Below are 23,027 nucleotides of genomic sequence, written 5' to 3'. Positions count from 1 at the left end.
TTCCCCTCTCACCCAAAACCTATGCCCTCTAGTTCTGGACTCCCCAACCCCAGGGAAAAGACTTTGCCTATTTATCCTATCCATTCCCCTCATAATTTTATAAACCTCGAAAAGGTCACCTCCCAGCCTCCGACATTCCAGGGAAAAAAGCCCCAGCCTGTTCAGCCTCTCCCTATCGCTCAAATTCTCCAACCCTGGCAACATCCTTGTAAATCTTTTCTGAACCCTTTCAAGTTTCACAACATCTTTCTGATAGGAAGGAGACCAGAATTGCATGCAATATTCCAACAGAGGCCTACCCAATGTCCTGTACAGCCGCAACATGACTTCCCAACTCATGTACTTGATACTCTGACCAATAAAAGAAAGCATACCAAATGCCTTCTTCACTATCCTATCTACCTGTGACTCCACTTTCAAGGAGCTATGAACCTGCACTCCAAGGTCTCTTTGTTCAGCAACACACCATTAAGTGTATAAGTCCTGCTAAGATTTGCTTTCTCAAAATGCAGCACCTTGCATTTATCTGAATCAAACTCTATCTGCCACTTCTCAGCCCATTGGCCCATTTGGTCAAGATCCTGTTGTAATCTGAGGTAACCCTCTTCGCTGTCCACTACACCTCCAATTTTGGTGTCATCTGCAAACTTACTAACTGTACCTCTTATGCTCGCATCCAAATTATTTATGTAAATGACAAAAAGTAGAGGACCCAGCACAGATCCTTGTGGCACTCCACTGTTCACAGGCCTCTAATCTGGAAAACAACCCTCCACCACCACCCTCTGTCTTCTACCTTTGAGCCAGTTCTGTATCCAAATCGCTACTTCTTTCTGTAATCCATGAGATCTAACCTTGCTAACCAGACTCCCATGGGGAACCTTGTCGAACGACTTACTGAAGTCCATATAGATCACATCTACTGCTCTGTCCTCATCAATCCTCTTTGTTACTTCTTCAAAAAACTCAATCATGTTTGTGAGACATGATTTCCCATGCACAAAGCCATGTTGACTATAAGTCCTTGCCTTGCCAAATCCATGTACATCCTGTCCCTCAGGATTCCCTCCGACAACTCCGATGTCCGGCTCACTGCTCTATAGTTCCCTGGCTTGTCCTTACCCCTCTTCTCAAACAGTGGCATCATGTTAGCCAACCTCCAATCTTCCAGCACCTCACCTGTGACTATCAATGATACAAATATCTCAGCAAGAGGCCCAGCAATCACTTCTCTGGCTTCCCACAGAGGTCTAGGGTACACCTGACTCATATTTTTGGGGAGAATTTAAACTAACCTGGCAGGCTATTTGAATCCTGAGCAAAGGTTCAGCAGGAGGAGATGAACAGCCAAAATTAAAAGAGACAGCAAGTGAGTCAAGAAGGCATAGAAATTATAGGTCAGTAAAAGCACAAGGGAGTTTGGCAAAGTTAAATGGAATTTAGTTTAATGAACAAGGCAAAAAAGTTGTGGGCTCAGAATAAAACATAAAGCAATATTGTCATTGCAGCCACTGATATATGATAGAGAGAGGGGCAGGATTGGTAGCTCCATATTCCAAGATATCGGGTCTTCAGGTGTGACAAAGAATAAGATAAAAGAGGGGGGATATTGCAGTATTGATCTTGGAGTCAACTCCAGCAGTAAGGATTGTTGACATCTTAGAAAACTCCTCAAATAAAATGATAATCACATTGCTGGGATTGTACTAACAGTCTGAAAGAAATAAAAGAGCAGGTACATAGTCAAATTTCAGAGAAGCGTAAAACTAATAGGGCCATGATAGTAACTGGAATAGTCAAAGTGTGGAAGATTTCCAGAGAATGGAATTTCTAAAATGCATCCCGGAAGTCTTTTTTTAAGCCAGTAGGTAATAGGCCCGACAAGAGAAGGGGCTGTCCTGTGATTTAATTTTTGGCAATGAAACCAAGCAAGTAGTTGAAGTATCAATGAAGGAATATTTGCAGATATCAATCATAAACCCATTAGATTCAAGATTGTTATGGAAGAGGGCAAGGAAGGAGCTATAATCACAGTTCTAAACTGGGGGAAGACCAATTTTAATAGGACACTGGAGCTGCATAAAATGTTGGTTGGGCCACAGCTAACGTATTGTGTGCAGTTCTGGAATCCACATTATATGATGGATGTGGTTGCACTGAATGTTGCCTCGGCTGGAGCGTTTTAATGATGAAGAGAGATTGAGTTGACTGGGGTGGCTTTCTTTGGAGCAGAGGAGCCTGAAGGTGGACATGATTAAGATGGATAAAATTGAAGGGCATTGATAGGGGAGACTGGAAGCAACATTTTCCCATTTGATGAAGGAATCCAATGACTAGGGACCATTGATTTAAGGGAAGGTGCAGGAAGTTTGGAAGGAATGTATGGAGGAATTTTTTTTTATTCAGAGGGGTGATGGGAATCTAGAATTCATTGCCTGTTAGGGTGGTAGAGGCAGTAACCCTCATAATATTTAAGAAGTATTTAGTTGGATCGCTGGGCTGACCCCATGGTTTTTCATTATTGGACTTCACTTCAGGCTCTTATTGCTTGCTTTCAGTGCCATGGGTTGGGTCATAGTGCCACTATGTAGTAATTTGAGATCTGTGCGCTTGTGAGTGAACAGCAATAGGCTTTGTTGTATATAAATGGATAACGTGAGAGGTCATCTTACTTGGAACTATACAAGGTGAAGTTCTGGATCTGTGTGATCTTATGTCACATCGTTCCAATCATACATGCTCAGTAGCTAGACCCAGAGTAAGGTTACACCTCCCTTAAAGTACAATAACAGCTGATGGTGTGGTGGAGTCTCTGAGCTTCATTTCCTTTCACCTATAGTTTCTCAGGAATTTCAGACTAAACAAGTGATCATAATAAATCCCAGATACTTTTTTCAACAATTAACCTATTAGCTCAATCAGCCATGCAATTGCTTTATTTTCCAGCACCTTCTGTTTGGAAGCAATGGTCCCAGTTCTATTGGGTAGAAACTACTTTCACTATGAAGAGTGCAAGAAAAGTTCACAGATCAAAGGACCAACACACAGTCTCTGCCAGAGCTCTGCTGCCATTTGCAAGAATGCTGTCTCTGTGTTCCTCACAAAGGTGGTGATTTGGATGGGCTGCTGATGTAACTGAAGTAAGATATTGAAGAGCAGGCTGACTGTAAAAACCATTGAGAAAGCAGAACTGTTTAAAATCTGCCTCTCGAAGTCGATGTGTATTTTGCTTAGTTGGACACAGCCTCTTCATCATGTGTAAATAAATATTTGTGAAATGAACAGGATAATTAGAGAGCTGAAAATAAAGCAATATTTTCCCAGGGGTGCAACAGTTTCAACACTCCAGTGAATGTTTAGCAAAAGCTCATTATGCACAGTTGGCTGAGATCCTGTGAATGACATCAGAAATACAGGAATTTGATCCCAGTCACCATTTTCACATTTCCACTGGGTCTTCTTGATTCGAGGAAAATGAAATCCATCAGCTTAGATGCAGAGCTTTGCAGTGATACTGGTCTCAGACACATTATTTCTGAGCTTAGAAGAATGGTAAAAGCATGAAAAAAGTCAAAAAGACAATGAATTGAATTGAATTGAATTTATTGTCATGTGTACTGAGGCACAGTGAAAAGCTTTGTCTTGCGAGCAATATAGGCAGATCACAGAGTTAGGTAGCATAGATAGTAAATAGTCGGTAAACAGAGGCAAAAACAAAAACACAGGTACAAGCGAATGTTAAGAGTCTGAGAGTCCATTCAATGGGACTGGTAGATAGATTTGATAAATGGAAAGTTGGCCTTTTTGATTGTCCAGGCCGAATTCACCACTCTCTGTAACAGTCTCCGATCTTGGATGGTACAGTTGCCATGCCAGAGAGAATGCTTTCGATGGCGCACCTGTAAAAGTTGGCAAGGGTATTTGCCATCATGCTAAATTTCCTCAGCTGCCTGAAGAAGAAGAGATGTTGTTGGGCCTATGTAAGCAGTGCATCCACATGAAGAGTCCAAGAAAGCTTGTTGTGGATGACCACTCCTAGGAGCTTGACCCTCTCCAATCGTTCCACCTCTGTGCTGTTATATACTTAACCTTTCCCTACTGTTCATCTGCTCTGAAAATCATTTAATTTTTATATGGTTTATTTGATTGTCTGTGCAAAGGAATATTGATAGGCCTGAAATTTATTTTGTGCCCCATTTAAATGGAGCAAATTTTAATGAATGTCATTTGGTAGCTAATTGTATGTTGCTGAATTTGGCATGTTTATCTTCTGGTTACTGAAAACGGGGATTAATTAGAAATAAATTTCTGTATTGCCAGCATAAATTACTGAACAAAACCAATTATATCACTACCAGACTTTACATTAAGTCTATTGTCGAAAGATTCTACTACTTACTAATATTCTACATGAAGGTTGATTCTGAATAATTGTTCCAAGGGCGAATGAGACAATGCCTTTAACGCAATCCTCCACCTCCCCTTCAGAATTTCAATGGCACGTCACTGCACTGATCGGATTTCACTGAAGTGAATACAATCAATAACTTCCAGTTAAACAAATGTGTTTGAATTTAATTTTACTTCCCCTGCCCTCCCACATATTTGCTTTCCTTGTGAATAATTCAGATCACTTGAAGATCAATGCAATGTTTACAAAGACAGTAAATTATTTTGCCACAAAAGCCTGGATTCACAGTACTTTCTTATGCAACGCGGGGCATTGATAAAAAATTTGAGCTATTTATGTCTCAAACCCATCATAAAGAAAATGACAACCTTAAAAAAGGTCCTGTTTCCTTTCGATAAGCAACCCACAACAAAACAGTTACATTCTTTGAATTTTCATCCATGCATAACAAAAACCTTCCCTGATTCATTGTCTCACTTGTGTGTCTATCACATCTGTTTTGACCATTCACAGAAGGACTTCTATAGGAATATAAACCTAATCATACTTGGTTTACAAGTGGTTAGAAATCAACACTTTTGAACAGATTAAAAAGGCCTAGAATTGAAGCAAAAATGAAATATTGGATAGTAGTTTCCATTCGCAATTTAAGTGGTTTGCTTAGTGAGATTTATGAACCCAGTCTATCATGGTCCAACATTTCTCATGCAATCTTCCACACTACGCTTCATGAATTATCCAATCAGGCTGTTGTTGCCCTTCATGTCGAATCTTGTCAATGTCAGGCTTTCAGGCGTTCATATCTCTGGCATCATTTTAAACCCTGATTACACACCATTTCAGATGTTGCAAGGCAGGAACTGGCCCTCTTGACTGTGCTTGATTTCTATGGCACAAAGGAAGGAAAGCTCAGATCCCACTTTGCGGTCGAGGACTGAATTGTACACTGGATAGTAACAGTCTTGTTGCTTGCAGATTGCCACAGATGCCAAGGTGCAAGATTGAATCAGCCTAACACTGATAGCTCCTGGGTCAGGGCTCTGTCTGAATCACAAAAGACATCCAGCAGTGCAAGAGAAAAGGTCCACGATCTCGTGAGCTCTGTAAGGTAAGTGCCATAATCCATCGTTACCATACACTCCCAGGGCCATTACACACTGTTGTTCTGCCATTGCAAATGTCTCTCACCAAATCTCATATCTACAATTCTCACTCTTTGTTCATCATGTCATCTCAATTATTTTCATTCACTTTCACCTCACAAATCACTCACCCTTGCTGCTTTTTGTGCTTCTTACCAAAATCACTGGGGTTACCTCAACACCTCCCCTGCTCCTGCATCAACACGAACTGCTCATCCATCCATTTCTATCTTACTCAATCCCTTCCTTTGTCTCATTGCAGGAAAGCCTGACCCATAAATAAACCAAGAGATCTAAGGGGGAGTGGCAGAAATCAGATGACTCACTGCATTTCAGGAGAACACTTGAATTAGACGGAGGGGAACATGACTGCATGTGTGGGAATGGGAAAATCTCAATGAGCCAATAACATTACTCCCAATGCTGACTCAATCTGCACATGCTTTTATTATTCTTTTATAAATAATGCCCTTTCTTTCCTTCTAGAGGACTTGAAATTCCGAATGACCTCCACAAAGAGCTCAGGACCGGAAACCCTTAGCTTCAATCTTTACATCTGAGCAGGAAGCCAGGGAGGCCTCACAGGATACTGTGGCAAAGCTTTCACCTGCACCCTCCGACAGCTCAGGGACTTTCACCTCCCCATGTTCTCCATCTAGGTTAGACTTGGGAGCACAAACTGGTGAGCACACCACCGACGCATCTCCACAGCTGATCGGAGAAGAAAAAAACCCAGGACTTGGAACTCAGAGGCTTCCTGAAGAACAGACTCCTGTTCAGTCATAGGTAGAGAATGGTTTTATTCCTTCAGTCATCAATGACTTTTGTTATGGACCAGGCCAGACCCACTCAAATTATTTTAAGAAGGTAGACTGGACCCTACGTGTCTCGTATTTTAAGGGCAGGTGTAAAGTGGATATCCCAGGTGTGATGCAGCTGGTCAAACCATTCGGGTTTAAGTAAAACAGAATTTATTTAAACACTACGGTTGAAACACAAACAAAAGAAAGCGGAATTTAGAATCACTTAACTTTTGGAAAAATGAATTGACCCGATACAGCAACTTAACTGAGAAACTCTTCCAATCCAGTAACATTCCATACACACACCCCTTAGCAAAAAGGTAAATTGAAACACAGATTCTTACAGGCAGGAGGGAAAAGATTTCAGTCAGGAATCATTTGCTGAAGCTTGCACCCTTCCTGGATTCCAGCATCTTGTGACAGCCATAGCTAAACTAAACTAGAAAGAAACCTGAACTGGAAAAACTGGTCACTTCCCGCTCTCGTTAAACTAGGCTCTTCCTAGATCCCTTGGCACCTTTGCCTTTTCAACTTTTGTTAGAAAAATCCAAGGACAAAATAACCTTGTTGAAGTGACAGCAGCATCACGCTGTCAAAATGCACAAACAGGCACAGGAATAGCAGGGAGGCTTTCCAGAGGGATTTCGTAATCTCAACTGAAGAATGAATGAGTTCAACATTATTAGTGCCGCGATAATGCGTCTACAGTTGGGTTGTTGATGGCTATGACGATTCAGATCCAGCATGTTCAAAATCTGCTGGATATTAGTGAGGACACATGATCCATCATTCCAGCTGTAAGTTCTTGGTATGCATGGCAAGACAAGAGCAGGAAGAGAGACATTGAGCTTACTCCAAGTGTCTCATAAAGACACCACAACCTGGAGAGATTGGTTACGAGAAAATGAGGACTACAGATGCTGGAGATCAGAGTCGAGAGTGTGGTGCTGGAAAAGCACAGCAGGTCAGGCAGCGTCCGAAAAGCAGAGGATTCAATGTTTCAGGCATAAGCCCATCATTAGGAATGAGGCTTGTGGATCAGGGGGCTGAGGGATAAATGGGAGAGGGGGTTGGGTTGGGGGGAAGGAGCTGAGAATGCAATACGTAGAGGAAGGTGAGGAAGAAGATGAGGTCAATGAGGATGGAGGCTGAAGATGGGAGATGGGACAATAAACCTGCAGAGAAGGGGGGGGGTCTCTGTGGTAGTTTGATGCACTGATCTCTACACTGCTGAAGCAAGGCGCCAACTTGCAGACACCTCCTCCTACTGCACCCCACCCAGGACCTCACCTTCCATCACCAAATCATCAGCTCCCAGACTATCCACAACCTCTGGGGATCTCCCATACACAGCCTCCAACCTCATTGTCTGTGAATCCTGCACCGCCCAATTCTACTTGCTACCAAAGATTCACAAACCTGATTTCCCTGGTTGACCCATTGTCTTGGCCTGCTCCTGTCCCATTGAACTCATGTTTGCATACCTTGACAGTGTCCTCTCCCCCTTAGTCCAGGAACTCCCCACCTATGTTTGAGATACCACCCACGCCCTTTACCTCCTCCAAGATTTTTGTTTCCTTGGCCCCCAAACGCTTCATCTTCACCATGGACATCCAGTCTATGTACACATCCATCCACCATGACAAAGGCCTCCAAGCCCTCCATTTTGTCCTCTCACACCATCCCAACCAGTACCCTTCCACCAGCACCATCATCCACCTGGCTGAATTGATCCTCAACCTCAACAACCTCTCCTTCCAGTCCTCCCACTTCCTCCAAACCAAAAGGGTAGCCATGGGCACCTGAATGGGACCCCGCTATGCCTGCCTGTTTGTGGGGTATATGGAACAGTCCATTTTCCACAGTTACACCGGCACCACCCCCACACCTGTTCCTCCACTACATCGATGACTGTATCAGCGCTACATCATGCTCCCATGAGGAGGTTGAACAGTTTATCGACTTCACCAACACCTTCACCCCAACCTCAAATTCACCCGGACCATCTCAGACACCTCCCTTCCTTTCCATCACCACCTTTGGTGACCGACTAACCACCAACATCTATTACAAGCCCACCGACTCCCACAGCTACCTAGAGTACATCTCCTCCCACCCTACCTCCTGTAAAAACGCCATCCCTTATTCCCAATTTCTCTGCCTCTGCAGCATCTGTTTCCAGATGACCGACTCCACCTTAGAAAATCCCAGATGGCCTCCTTCTTCCAAGATCACAATTTCCCTAGCCATGTGGTCGATGATGCCCTCCAGTGTGTCTCCTCCACTTCCAACACCACTGCCCTTGAACCCCATCCCTCCCAATGCAACAAGGACGGAATCCCCCCGGTCTTCACCTTCCACCCCACCAATCTCCGCATACATTGCATCATCCTCTGCCATTTCTGCCACCTACAAACAGACCCCACCACCAGAGATATCTTTTCTTGCCCACCCTTATCACCATTCCATAGAGACCATTCCTTCCTTCATCAGGTCCACGCTCCCCATCAGCCCACACCCCACTCCTGGCACCTTCGCTGCCACTGCAGGAAGTGCCAAACCTGTGCTCACACCACTCCCCTCACCTTTGTCCAAGTTCCCCAAGGATCTAAAAAAAAAATTGAGTTTATGGGTGGCATGGTGGCTCAGTGGTTAGTACTGCTGCCTCACAGCATCAGGGTCCCAGGTTCGATTCTAGCCTCTGTCTGTGTGGACTGTCTGTGTGGAGTTTGCACATTCTCCCCGTGTCTGCGTGGGTTTCCTCTGGGTGCTTCGGTTTCCTCCCACAGTCCAAAGATGTGCAGGCTAGGTGAATTGGCCATGCTAAATTGCCCATAGTGTTAGGTGCATTGCTCAGAGGGAAATGGGTCTGAGTGGGTTACTCTTCGGAGGGTCGGTGTGGACTGGTTGGACCGAAGGGCCTGTTTCCACACTGTAGGGAATCTAATCTTAATCCTTCCACATCCGATGGAAATTTACCTGTATCTCCACCTATGTCATCTACTGTATCCTCTACATCAGGGAGACAGGACACCTATTTGCCTACCTCTGGGGCACCCGCACCAACTAACCCCACTGCCCCGTGGCTGAACACTTCAACACCCGCTCCCACTCCATCAAGGACATTGGTCCTCCATCACCAAAACCTTACCACCTGATGCCTAGAGGAAGAACGCCTCATATTCCACCTTGGGACCCTGCAACCACAGGGTCTCAATGTGGATTTCAGCAGTTTCCTCGTTTCCCCTTCCCCACATTATCCCAGTCCCAAGCCCCCATTTCGACATCGCCCTTCTCACCTGTACATCACCTTTCCCATCTATCCACTCCACCTCCTCTCCAACTTTCTCCCTCACCTTCATCTACGTATCACATTATCAGCGACCTTCCCCCACCTCCTTCAAACAAGTAGGATTGGCTTGTGCTGAAAGCTAAAAAGTTCAAAATCTGAAATAAGTTCACTTTGATTCCAGCAAACACTTTTAACTAAAATAGAATTCAAAATCTATTCCAAGACTCACCACTACAATAGCAGGTAGAAAATAATTTTCAGCTTGTCAAATTTGTTAACATCAACAAGAGCAATAAATAAGTACAATAAATGCCATTTTATTTTCAAAATGCTCAAGAAAGATTGTTTGTGTGTTGTTTACTGGCATAGCACATAAGCAGTTAAACTGTAATTGAATTGGCAAGTGTATCCAAAACCTGTTGCAGTGAAACAAGGAATAGGACATAAAGAGAAACCATTTCACTCATTACTCTACAATAACAGTTTTTGTGTCACCTGGCACAAGAAGATCTGATCACTACGACCAACATTCAACACCCACTATCAACAAGATTAAGGCCACTGCATGATCAGAGTTGCAGAAGGACATGAGGGTTGTGTGATTGCTGCATAGTTCCATGTTGTTACCTTTTGCCAAAACTGCTGCATGGTCCACAGCACTGAGGTTGTAACTAAGACAGGTGGAGACTACTTTAATCATAAATCATCATTTTATAATTGGATCATTGGCAGAATACATTTTAAAAAGTCTTGTTGTATTCCAGTTCTATGTTACACCGAAACCATGCTTTACCCTAAGGCAACTCTGACTGAAATCTACATTTAAACACTTGAGGATTTGATAAGTTGGTGATTTTAAAATATTTATTAAAAAATACACTACATTGTCTGACAAAAACTAAACAAATAGAAAAATGAATAATAAAGAATGTCCACATATTCAGAAATTCTCTGTTTCTCTGAATGTAGTTTCAGTCTGTGCAGAATACTCAACTGCACAAAGAATACAAATTATTTTAGTTCTGTATTTCATGATTTCAAAATGGAGTTCAATGGAGTTTTGTGCATCCACAGGCAAATTCAAAATGGTGGCACTCATGGAAAACATGGCAGACATTGAACTGGAAAAAGTAATTCATGATAATGCTGTTTAGTCATAAAACTCACTAAATACCATTCATTGTTTTACTTCTTCCTGTGCTTCATTTTAAACGTTTCTTAATATCCTAAATTTTCATTTACAATTATTGAAATATGTCCTGGAACAGAAACAAAACATAGTTCGATTCATAGAATTGTATAGTATTAATATAGATCATTTGGCTCATCATGGCTCTTTGCAAGAGCTATCCATTTAGAGCCAGACCCCTGGATTTGCCGTAACCCCATTGTGGTTTGCATAGATTATATTTTCAACATGCCAATTGCTGATCTGTGACAAAATAGCATAAATAATGGAAAATAGTCTCAGAGACATGAAGGATTCATGTAATTCTTCCAAACAAGTGGGATTGGCTTAGGCTGAAAGTTAAAATGTTCAAAGTCTGAAACAGGTTCACTGCTTTAAGTTTGCTCACTTCTCATTCTAGTGGGAGTGCAATAGGGGACTGGTGATCAATCCACTCTTAGAGGCTAGTTGAAACCTTTCAAGAAGCTTGTCTGCTTTGAGTTTGAGGTTTTCCACGATGACATGACGATTGCTCTTTCTAGGACTTAAAGTGCCTTACCATCACTGTGACAACCAACCTGACAGGATTATGTATGGCATTGCAGTAAAAGTCAGCAGAAGTCCCTAAAAGTTGCCACCCAGGTGGATAGTGCTGTTAAGAAGGCATACAGTGTGTTAGGTTTCATTGGTAGTGGGATTGAATTCCGGAGCCGCAATACCATGCTGCAACTATACAAAACGCTGGTGTGGCCACGCTTGGAATATTGTGTACAGTTCTGGTCGCCCCCATTGCAGGAAGGATGTGGAAGCATTGGAAAAGGTGCAGAGGAGATTTACCAGGCTGTTGCCTGGTCTGGAGGGAAGGTCTTATGAGGAAAGGCTGTGAGACTTGGGTCTGTTCTCATTGGAAAGAAGAAGGCTAACGGGGGATTTGATAGAGACATACAAGATGATCAGAGGATTAGATTTAAGACAGATGTCAGAGACAGGTTCTTTACCCAGAGAGTAGAAAGGGTATGGAATGCCCTACCTGTCAATGTAATTAACTCAGCCACATTAGGGAGATTTAAACAATCCTTGAATAAGCACATGGATGATTTTGGGATAGTGTAGGGGGATGAGCTGAGGATAGTTCACAGGTCAGCCCCACATTGAGGGCCGAAGGGCCCATTCCGTGTTATATTTTTCTATGTTCTAAGTCCTTTCAGAAAATTAAGGCAACAGTTATCTCACTAGAAATCTGAGGTCAGTGTGACCCAGAATTACCATAAATAGTTGCAGCAGATGCATCTTTGACTGGACTAGAAACTGTACTATTCCAAATCCAGGAAGGTGGAAAATAGAGACTCGTCTACAAAGCATCAAGGACATTGACAAAAATGGAGAAAAGGTATGCTGTGGTTGAGAAAGGAGCACTAGCAGCTACATGGAAAAGTAAGAAAAAAAATTGATTCTGTCCTACTGTTAAAATTCACAATGTTTGACAACTTTATTGAACACCAAGGAAATTACATAAATGCCAAGAAGATTGCGTAGATTTCATCTAAGACTGATTGGATAGAATGCTGTAATAGCTATAATGGAATACATTTAGGGAAAGTATCAAACCACAGCAGATATATTGCCAAGGAGTTGTCAAGGATTCCAATTGAACAGCCAGCAAATATGAACAAAAACTTTATTGATGAAATAGAATCTTTCTTCGACCAGCACGGATTTGCTTGCAACAACAAAAAAAACCTGCAGGAATTAAGAGAAGCTTCCATTCTTTTCTGATCTTTCCCTAACACCAGTCCCCAATCTCCCCCAGCTCTGTCACCCCAAATCTGACTTTCATCTGATATCTCCCTGACTTTACATGGAGTTGACCACCAGTCCACCCACCATCATGGTTATTATCCTCAAAAACCACCCCGCTCCTGTACTGTGCCTTTTTCTGTATTCTTTCAGTCTGTATTTTCAAAATTAAAGCATGCATGCCATGGAGGGTTGGGGCCTAAACAAAATACTAATTCAGACACTTCCCCATTTCCTGCTAACCTGCTCTGAAACCTCTTCCCAGTGCTCTTGAGTCAGGGTAGTTGGGGAGCATATGGGGGCTGTGGGAACTGTACATTGCAGCATCCAGATTTTTCCTGTTTCTGAAAAAAAACTTCTTTTAACATATTCAGGACCATCAGTTTCCTTCATGCAGGACCTCTAATCTGAATTGGTGTTTCCCCTTTTGAGGCAGTTCTTAGTCCAGTAGCCCAACTTCCTACATCCATACTTGTTGGCATCACCTCCTTCCTGATACCATTCTTTCTGAGGCTTATTGGCCTGAAATTCATGGAGCTTTCCCTTCGGTTTGATCTCCCCTCCAGCCTCAGTTTTAAAAGTTAGGCTCAGCTTCCATATTACACCTACTTCTGTATTTGCAAGATCTTCAGAGTCAAACCAGTTCTCAGCCCTACTCCTGATCCTGAGTGAGCTGTTTGCCACAAGTGTCCTAAGTCATTGGGACCAATCAGCAATGCCCAGATAACCACCCCCTGCGATACCTTTGCATAGATTGGCTACAGCTGATCTGCAAATACATTTGGAGACCCTCTGAGCAAATGCCTTTTTTTTCAACCTATAAGAATAGTCTCCTCTGGTTATGCCCCCCGGCTGCCAAGATCTTATCCTTCAGGGCATCTGTGATGCCACAAACCCTCCACCGTGACCTTGGTGGCTGTGGGGAGACTTTGATACAAGCTTCCTGTCTAGGGACAACAGCAACATCCTGTTCATTTGGGGTGACCGAGCTGGGGGAGATTGGGGACTGGTGTTAGGGAAAGATCAGAAAAGAATGGAAGCTTCTCTTAATTCCTGCAGGTTTTTTTTTTGTTGTTGCAAGCAAATCCGTGCTGGTCGAAGAAAGATTCTATTTCACCCCCACCCACCTCGCTTACTCCTGTCCATTCTCCCAATCTGTTCAATGAAGTGAATCGAGGACTCTGTCTTAACATGGAGGTCCTGCAAGAACGATTTGCAGCTCAGAGTTGGCGCAAAGCACCCCATAGTTGCTCTGCAATGGCCCTTGGTCCCTGTTCACTGATGGTGGACCAAACCTGTTCACTGATGATTCACTTTGCTGTCACAGAGGACACATGGGATTTCCCAACATCTGTTGCTCTTCCTGGGATTGCATACCTGAGACCTACTGACAGGCTCATTCTGACCATTCCCATTCCTGGCTAGTTTGACTGCCTCCAGAGCTGTCAGACTAACCACCCCTCTGGCATTTTACAAGGTTTTGGTAAGCTGGTGGATCTCCTACTCGTAAGCCACCACCCTCTCTCTTGCAAACTACCCTCATGTCATTAAAGATGTGCCAGCCATGGTTTGTAACCTTTGGATATCCTCTTGAAGTCTCTGAACTTGCATTTGATCTTCAGGTACCCAACAAGCCTATACTCCTTCCTTGTGGAGTGGAGATCCTGCAGTAGTTTACTCCCTGTCATCCCTCTAACCTCAGACTCTTCCTCAAAGGCTTCCAACTCTATATTGAGCCTTTCTCTAAATTTTCTTTCGCAGACATAACAATTCCACAGTCTTTTCCTGGTCTTTTTGTGCCTTTTGCTCTCTATCCATTCTGCTGCTTTCTGCTGAGGGCAGCCAGAATGGATTATGTCCACAATCTATGACTAGGCCACATTAATCTTCATGTACATTATGAGGAAGTTCTTTCCTTGATATTCAAAATTCTCCTGAAGACATATTCATAGACCAAATCTCTTATGTGACTCATCAGATCTGTAGCTTTTGATCCTGTGTGGGTCATTCAGCCATCTTGCTGGTCATAACTGAACTCCCTTATTTAGAGTCAAAAATGTGGGTTTACTTTTATAAATCACTCAAAAGGATGGTGAATAATTCAATGGACATTGTTTCAGAATTTGAATAACAAGAGTATGATTAATATGTACAATGAATCTCAATATGGTACAATCGATGCTGAAGATTCTTTATACGAATAATAACAAAACAAATTTCTTTCCCATGGACTTCATTGAATGAAACCCTTCCAGATTCCCTTACTCATGATTATTAAACTCTCAAAGTTACCTAAGTCCTGGTCAGGAGATGTGGAGCAACGCTCCACGTGGTGTTGGTTAGAGTATTCTGCAGGCTCTGGATGAACTGTTCACCCTGTCTCTTGTCAATGTCCTTGGGGTTGTATCTGTTCCTTGGGGTAGGAAACTTGGTTTGGTCGTGGTTGGAAAGACAGAGAGAGATGAACTGGTTTTGTAGAGCTGTATGCCTTCTGTTTCTTCTTCCATTTCCCCATGGTTCGGACTCCAGTTATACCATTTTCTGACTGATCTACTCAGATGGTGAAATAAATAAAAATGGTCTTGATCAGTCCCTGAGACAGAAAGCTTTGTTTGAATTTTTATTGTTTTTAAGTCCCCTCATCTTGCTGATATTTCCCTACAGTGTGGAAACAGGCTATTTGGCTCATTGGATTCACACTAAACCTCCCGGCCCCCTACCCTGTAACCCTGCATTCCCAATGGCTAAACCATCTGCCTACCTGTGCCGATCGATGGATTTGTACACCAAGGTCCCTTTGTTCCTCAGTATTCCCTAGGGTCCTGGGGACTGTACCTCCTCCCACTTGGCCTCCTGGAAAAACACAATCCCTTGTTCTCAATTCCTCCGCCTTCACCATATCTGCTCTCAGGATGAACGATTCCACTCCAGGACATCTCAGATGTCCTCCTACTTCAAGGAATGTAATTCCCCCTCCCCTATGATCTACAATGGCCTCAATCGTGTCTCCTCCATTTCCTGCACCTCAGCCCTCGAACTCACATCCACTAACCACAACAAGGATAGACTTCCCCCAGTCCTCACATTCCAGCTCACCAATCTCCAAATCCAGCACTTCACCCTCTGTCATTTTCACTATCTACAGTCAGACTCCATCACCAAAAATATATTTCCCTCCCCACACCTATCTGCATTCCATAGTGACCGTTCGCTATGCGACCCCCTTGTTAGATTCTGTTGCCCACCAATCCCCTCTCCAAACCTGGCCACCCTTCCCCCCCTTTACTTGCATATCCTTGAACTTCATTTATTGCATCCATGGTACTCGTTGTGGTCTCCTCTGCATCAGAGAGACCAAGGCTAAACTCACAGAACAGCTAAGGGAATATCTCTGGCATCAACTAACTCCAACTTCCAGTGGCCATCCATTTCAACTCATCCTCTCACTCCCTGATGACATGTCCATTCTGGGTCTCCTCTGCTTAAACAAGGCCACCCTTAAACTGGAGGAAGAACACCTCATCTTCCGCTTTGGGAATCTACAACCACACAGCATCAACAGCATCTATATTGAATTCACTAGTTTCCAAATCCCCCCACCCCATCCGAGACAACAACCCTCTAACTTGGTACCGCACTCTTGATCTGACCCAACTGTCCATCTTCCTTCCCACCTATCTGGTCCATCCTTCCCACCAACCTATCAAAACCAGCTCCTACCTGCATCTATCTATCACCATCCCACTCACCTTTGTCCCAGTCCCAATCCCCATCCTCCGATTTATTTCTCAGCCCCCTTTCCACGCCCCAGTCATGATGAAGTGTCCTACCTGAAATGTTGATTCTCTTGCTTCTCAAATGCTGGCTGACCTGCTGTGATCTTTCCAGCGCCACATTTTATCAACTCTGAGTCTCCAGCACCTGCAGTCCTCACAATCTCCTACTCTCTGGGGACTTACTATTCATGATTAAATCCTTTCCTATTAGACCTCCCCACAAGCATCACCTCACATTTATCAGTATTAAATTCCATTTGTTATTGCTCTGCCCAATTTATGAGCACATCAATACTAGACGATAGCTAGAGACAGTCCTTCTCATTATCAATAACACTCCAATTTTTGTGTAATCTGTAAATTTCCTAATTGGGCAATGCTGTCACTATAAGATGATTATTTTGTCATTGGAATTCTTTACAGAGACATCGTAAAGGCAGAGGTGTCGAAATGTCTGGAGCATTTAAACAAATTCTGTTTTGCTTAAAGCTGAGTGGTTTGACCATTTACATCACATCTGGAATATCCACTTCACATCTGTCTTTAAAATATGAAAAATGTAGGGTCTAGGTTATCTTCTTGAAATATTTTGAGGGGGTCTGGCCTGATTTATAACTGTAATTATACTGGGCAGTGCTTAATGCAGTCCTCAGCATTAACCCTTTCAGATCCTTACAGCTGATATAATATTATAAAATTTCACCCCTGGCCACCAACACACCTCTCTCCAAACCTTCCCTGTTAGTCAGGAGCTTCCTGCTGGCATTCCAGAGCTTGCAGACCTTGTGATGATTGGTCTGGGTTAACAGGACATTTATGGATTGAATGTATCTCCCTTTCTCCACAGCTGTGTCCATCACTCAGACATCATGAGATGATGATCAGCTCACAATATGCTACGTTCCCATGATCTCATGGGATCTCATTGGGATGGGACACCATGTTTGGACAGCCAGCTCCCTGGTGAACCTTTCCAGCCCTGAGTGTCGCAGGACAGGAATGTAAAACTCATCCTTCCATCATGAGAGAGATAATGCAACCCCCCTCCCCCAACCCCCACCTCCCTGCTGACAGTGGCACACTCCTGGACAGACAGAGTCCAAGCCTTGCCCACCCTCAGTGTCTCTTCTGCTTTAACCTGCCTCATGGGTAAAACTACCCTCCACCCACTTGGTGCTTGAACTGCAGTTGGAGACAATGCAAAGCAACTTAATTCAAGCATTATTTAAAGGGCAAATCAGCAAGTGCTTACTGTGATGTCCAAGAAGAAATGAAGGTCTCCACTTTAGGGGTGAGCAGATACCAGATGAATAGTGAAGGGATACATGCACATGCTTCACTAGGAGACTTGTATGGCAGTAGTGAAATGTTCTTGAGTTAACACATCGTTTCTTTAATTAATGATGCTTTTAGTGATCACATATATAGGGTAACTTATATAAATTGTAACTGCAAATAGTAGTGCATGCAATTGTTTTAATGAAAAAGGGGCTGTTTTAAAAAATGCAACTGTACATTTACTTAGCAACTGGTCCTCTTATGGCACAGTGGTATTGTTGTTGCCTCTGGTCCAGAAGGCCTGGCTTCAAGACCCACTTACTCTAGTAGCATATTATAAAATATCTGAACATGTTGATTAAAAGTGTCTTACCTACAGTGACTTGTCAGAGACATGTGATCTACACCTTTGTTATAATGCTTTTGTGTTTAATCCATAGCAGTCATTAAGCATACATCAGTTGGAACAGATGCTGCCAGAGCAGCTTGCCAACATTCTCCTTTTTTATTGTAACTCCACAGCGTTGTTTGCAAAGCCTGTTAAGTGCATAACATTGAGCATTCAGTAAATTATCTGAATAATTCTGGTAGAGCAAAGCATGAATCTTCTTCAATGTGTTTTTATTCTCTGTAAATGGGCATTGTATAACATTTAAATTTCAAATGAGCAGAATTAAAAGCTTAATGTTTTTGCAACCATTGAGCTTTCCATTCTGATTACTAGTGACTCCTAGAGGATTGTGAAATTGTACTGGAAGGGTTTTAGTCAATCCTCAAAGATAATAAGATCAGAAAGCACTGCATTTTCTGTTGCGCTTGCCTTCATACCCACTGGCTTTTTAAATCTCAAGTGATTGTGATGTCTATCCCTCACACTCAGATCAGTAATTTCATACATTACCATACTTTTTCTTAAATGTCCTTTCGTGGCTCAGCGACACAGCACATTAGATCACTAGATTAAAAGGAGAATTCAAGATTAACCCTGAATCAAGATAAACAGAGACCATTTTATGTGTTTCATACACCAAATATCACATTTGCAGCATTAACAGTGAAAAATGATGCAATAAAAGACCCACTTCAATGATTCAAAACATACATTTATTGAGCCAAAAACTGTGTAAAATTAAATTGAAATGTACTGGCATTATGAACAAGAGATGTAACTAAGGATGGTTACCAAGGTAATTGGAGACTTGTCTTGACCTCTCCGCCTCCACCCTACTCCGACCTATCACCCTCACCTTGACCTCTTTCCACCTATCACATTTCCAACGCCCCTCCTCCAAGTCCCTCCTCCCTACCTTTTATCTTCTCCTGCTGAACACTCTCTGCTCATTCCTGAAGAAGGGCATGTGCCCGAAACGTCGAATCTTCTGTTCCCTAGATGCTGCCTGACCTGCTGTGCTGTTCCAGCAATAAAGTTTCAGCAATTGGAGACTTGGCAGAGACAGGAAGAGTTACAACTGAGAAGAATGAGACTATGGTCTAACCTGACTGGAGAGAGACAATAAATTTACCCTAGAGCTCAGGGCCTTCTCAGGGCAGAAGGATAACTGAGCAAAATGGGACACCACTTGGCAACTGAGCAAAGTTTGAAAACCACAATCCAAGACAGGCATCACAGAAAAGTTCTGAATTGATTAGCTGTTGGGCAGCTGTTGGTCCTTAAACATTACTTCATCTAAACAAAAGTTTGAGAAGTCAGGTAAGGAATAATAAATGTATACAGTACTTGATATTTTTAAATTAAGGAAATAAACATTTGGGATTAATTTAAATGTGAGTCACTGTTGGACAGTTTGACCAGGTGGAATGATTCTCCTGTATGTGTGGGAAGTCAGAGCAACTTGTAGTGTGACCAAGTATACATAAAGTGTCTCCAACTGTAGTCTCTTAAAATCCACATGATATAGATTTGGCAGGTTCATTAAAAGGTGTGATGGTGGTCAGGTAGTGGTGAATATTTAAGAAGCACGGGAACTGTTGTATATTCCTATCAGGTGCAAATTCACACGAGGAAAAGTGGTCCAACCATAGCTAACAAACTAAACTAGGATGCTCAAGCAGACAGAATAGAAAAAGGAGAATGAGTCAATTTAGTGTATTTGGATTTTCAGAAATCTTTTGATTGCAGGTTAGTGATCAATTTTAAAGAACATGGCATTGGAAGTAATATACTGGCATGGATTGAGAATTGGTTAGCGACCGGAAACAAGTTAGGAATCAGAAAGTCTGTTTTTCTGAGGAAGACAGTGACTCGTTAGGTACTGCAGGGATTGTTTGGGACCCAGCTATTCACAACATACATCAACAAGTTGGATGAGGGAATCTGGTATAATATTTCCAGATTTTCTGATGACATAAAATTAGGGAAGACTGTGCATGATGAGGATGTTGCAAAGAGGCTTCAAGGTAATGTAGAGAAGTTGAGTGAGTGGACAAGTACATGACAGATGCTGTGTAACATGATTATGTATGATGTTATCCACTTTGATAGGAAAAACAGAATGGCAGAGTATGCTTTAAATCATATTTGACTGGGAAATGTTGGTGCACAAAGAGACCTGAGTGTCCTTGTACACCAATCACTGAAAGCAAGCATGCAGGTACAGTGAGTAGTTATGAAGCAAATGGTATATTGGCCTTTATTGCAAGAGGATTTAAGTACAGGATCCAGGTGTCATACTGCAGTTGTAGAGGCTTTGCTGAGACCGCACCTGGAGTGTTGTGTGAGGCTTTGGTTTCCTTTATAATGAAATGATATATGTGTCATAAAGGGAGCATAACAAAAGTTCACCAGACATGCCAGAGATGGCAGGCTGGTTATATGAAGAGTGATTTGGTCATCTGGACATGTATACAACTAGGAGAAAGTGAGGACTGCAGATATGGAGATCAGAGTCAAAAGGTGTGGTGCTAGAAAAGCACAGCCGGTCAGGTAGCATCTGAGGATGTATCCGAGGGTCCGACCTGTATCCACTTGATTTCAGAACAGAGAGGAAATTTCACTGAAACATATAAAGTTCTGGTCAGATGGTCAGGAATGGTCAGATTGGATGTAGAGTTTGATGTTTCTGATGCTGGCATCGTGGAGAATTAGCAAGGGAGGGACACTTTAGTGCAAGGGTCCACACCCTCAGGATATACAGTAGTCCATTAAAGCTGAGATGGGAGAAATTCCTCCATTCAGAGGGTGATTAACCTGTAGAATTGTCTACCATATAAGGCTGTGGAGGTCAAGGCAACAAATATCTTTCAGAAAGAAAAAGAGATTTCTAGATACTTAATGCTTCAAGGGATAATGGGGTGAGTATGGGTTGAGATAGCAGATCACCCGTGATGGGCCGGATGGCCTATGCCTGCTTCCACTTATTTTTCCATGTCTTGTGATGTGACCCATGTGTTCTACTCATGTCTATACAGCAAAATAGTGATTGTACAGAAAGCTCATTAAGAATTTACATTTTAAATAATATGATAGAGATTCTGAGTCTGGAGTAGTCTTAAATAGGCCAAGCAGACATTATTAAACAGATGCTACACAAGCCTGTTTCATTTAGTTAGGTCTGAATTGATCATGGGACTTTCCTTTTGATCTGATAACAAACCACTCATCTGTTTTACATGTCATCTGACAGAATTTTGAAGGTTGAGGGGACGTCCCTCATGCATGTCTGGCCACCTCTGGAAGATTTGAAGTAACAGTTCAATGCCAATTAACTGCGTTTGATTGACTAAATTTCTGACAGTTAGCCCACTTAATTTTACTTATTCGGTCCTCATAAGTGAGTAGTTTAAAATCAGAATGCGGATTAGGCAGGAAATCTAAGAAAAACACTCTGGACATCTTTGACAAGGCTGGCTTTTCCTGCCCGTCCTCAGCTGCTTGAATATATTCAACTGAAGTGATATGTTTGATCATACATCGGCAGCCTCCATATGGTACTGAAGTTTCTTATAGGGATGAATTTTCTTGTTCCACATTTGGGCTGCAAGACTGCTTATATTAATTTGTACTTGTGCAGTTGGGATCAACAACTATTGGACTTTAAATTATATATTTAGTGAAAGATGGTGTTCATGATCTCTCTGTTTTGAGATTCTGCTTGCTGCAGCTCCTAAAGGGACTGTTGCTGTGTATTAAAACATAATCCTTTCTACTTGCAAGAGCATATAGGCAGCAAAAATTCCCATTCATCAATGTAACTGTGGAATTGCTTCTCCAACAAGTGAAGCATCACTAATTGATATTTTTATAATGTTGTGATTTATGTAGTAAAGGATCAAGATCTACAGCACTCTCCCAACCTCCCCATTGTGGTAGGGGCTGGCTAGCAAGGTGTATAATAGGGAGCTATGACAGTAGTGCCATGCCTGCACAATACCCATCTCCTCACATCTTACCAGCAACAAAGAGACATCAGACAGCCCATTCACCCATTTGCCAATGAATGACTAGTTGGAAGTCTCGTGCCAACATCACTAGTATTTTGCCTATGCTGCTTTACATGTCATCTGGCAGAATTTTGAAGGTTGGGGGGGGTGGGGGGGCATCCCTCATGCCTGTCTGGTTACTTTTTGAAGATCTTAAAGTAACAGTTCAATACCAATTGGGAAAATGTCTTGATACTCCAGACCCACTATTCCCAGAGTTCCCAAGTTAATGATCTAATCAAAGTTGAAACTTTATTGCTGGAACAGCACAGCAGGTCAGGCAGCATCCAGGGAACAGGAGATTCGACGTTTCGGGCACAGGCCCTTCTTCAGGAATGAGCAGAGAATGGAAAGTCCCCAGTTCACCTGCTTGGTGATATCAGGTTAACAGAAAACACTGACCAAGTTCCTGTACTTAACAAGAACTACTGTTTATTACAAATAATTAGTTTCTAGCCACACATAAACAGAACTATGAGCTAACAATATATAATCCAATTAGTTGAATCACAAACTTTCCATCTCTCCACTTCACTTTTAAACCTAAAAAACAAAAACAAATGGTATTATGGATGGAAACATGATTCATTAGCACTAGTCCTGCAAGACACGATGAAATGTTCCTTTTACTTCCAAAGATCTTCTTTGTCTGATCATCTTCTCCAGGTTCTTTCAGGAAGCAAAGGGCATTAATTGGTAAACTAATAATAAAGTCTCTTACTGGTTAAAGGCAACAGCTTACAGCAGCTGACAGAAGAAAATAACTTTGGGAAGTTTTACTGCGCTGATATAGAGACAGCTTGTTTCGTCCAGTCTTGTGACTTTCTACCTCTGTATCATTCATACACACAAGCTAGTCTGCTGACCAGAAACCAATCAGAGACAGACAATTGTTATCAGGCTAATTGCCTTTTGCATCT

At 42.5% G+C, this 23,027-nt stretch overlaps 1 long non-coding RNA gene across 1 annotated transcript in view; it reads left to right on the top strand.

The window, feature by feature from the left end:
• Positions 1-7,288, top strand: part of LOC148149382 (uncharacterized) — a 28,214-nt gene extending 20,926 nt beyond the window's left edge. The window contains exons 3-4 of the long non-coding RNA XR_015757755.1: positions 5,387-5,519; positions 6,040-7,288. This is a non-coding gene — a long non-coding RNA (uncharacterized LOC148149382). The remainder of the gene's footprint in view (positions 1-5,386; positions 5,520-6,039) is intronic.
• The last annotated feature ends 15,739 nt before the right edge of the window (positions 7,289-23,027 follow it).

The sequence above is a fragment of the Chiloscyllium plagiosum genome, unplaced genomic scaffold, assembly GCF_037043375.1.
Source record: "Chiloscyllium plagiosum isolate Xiang-an unplaced genomic scaffold, Cpla_swu_hap1 HiC_scaffold_8, whole genome shotgun sequence".
In the NCBI taxonomy this organism is placed as follows: Eukaryota; Metazoa; Chordata; class Chondrichthyes; order Orectolobiformes; family Hemiscylliidae; genus Chiloscyllium; species Chiloscyllium plagiosum.
This window is presented reverse-complemented; position numbering and strand designations above follow the sequence as displayed.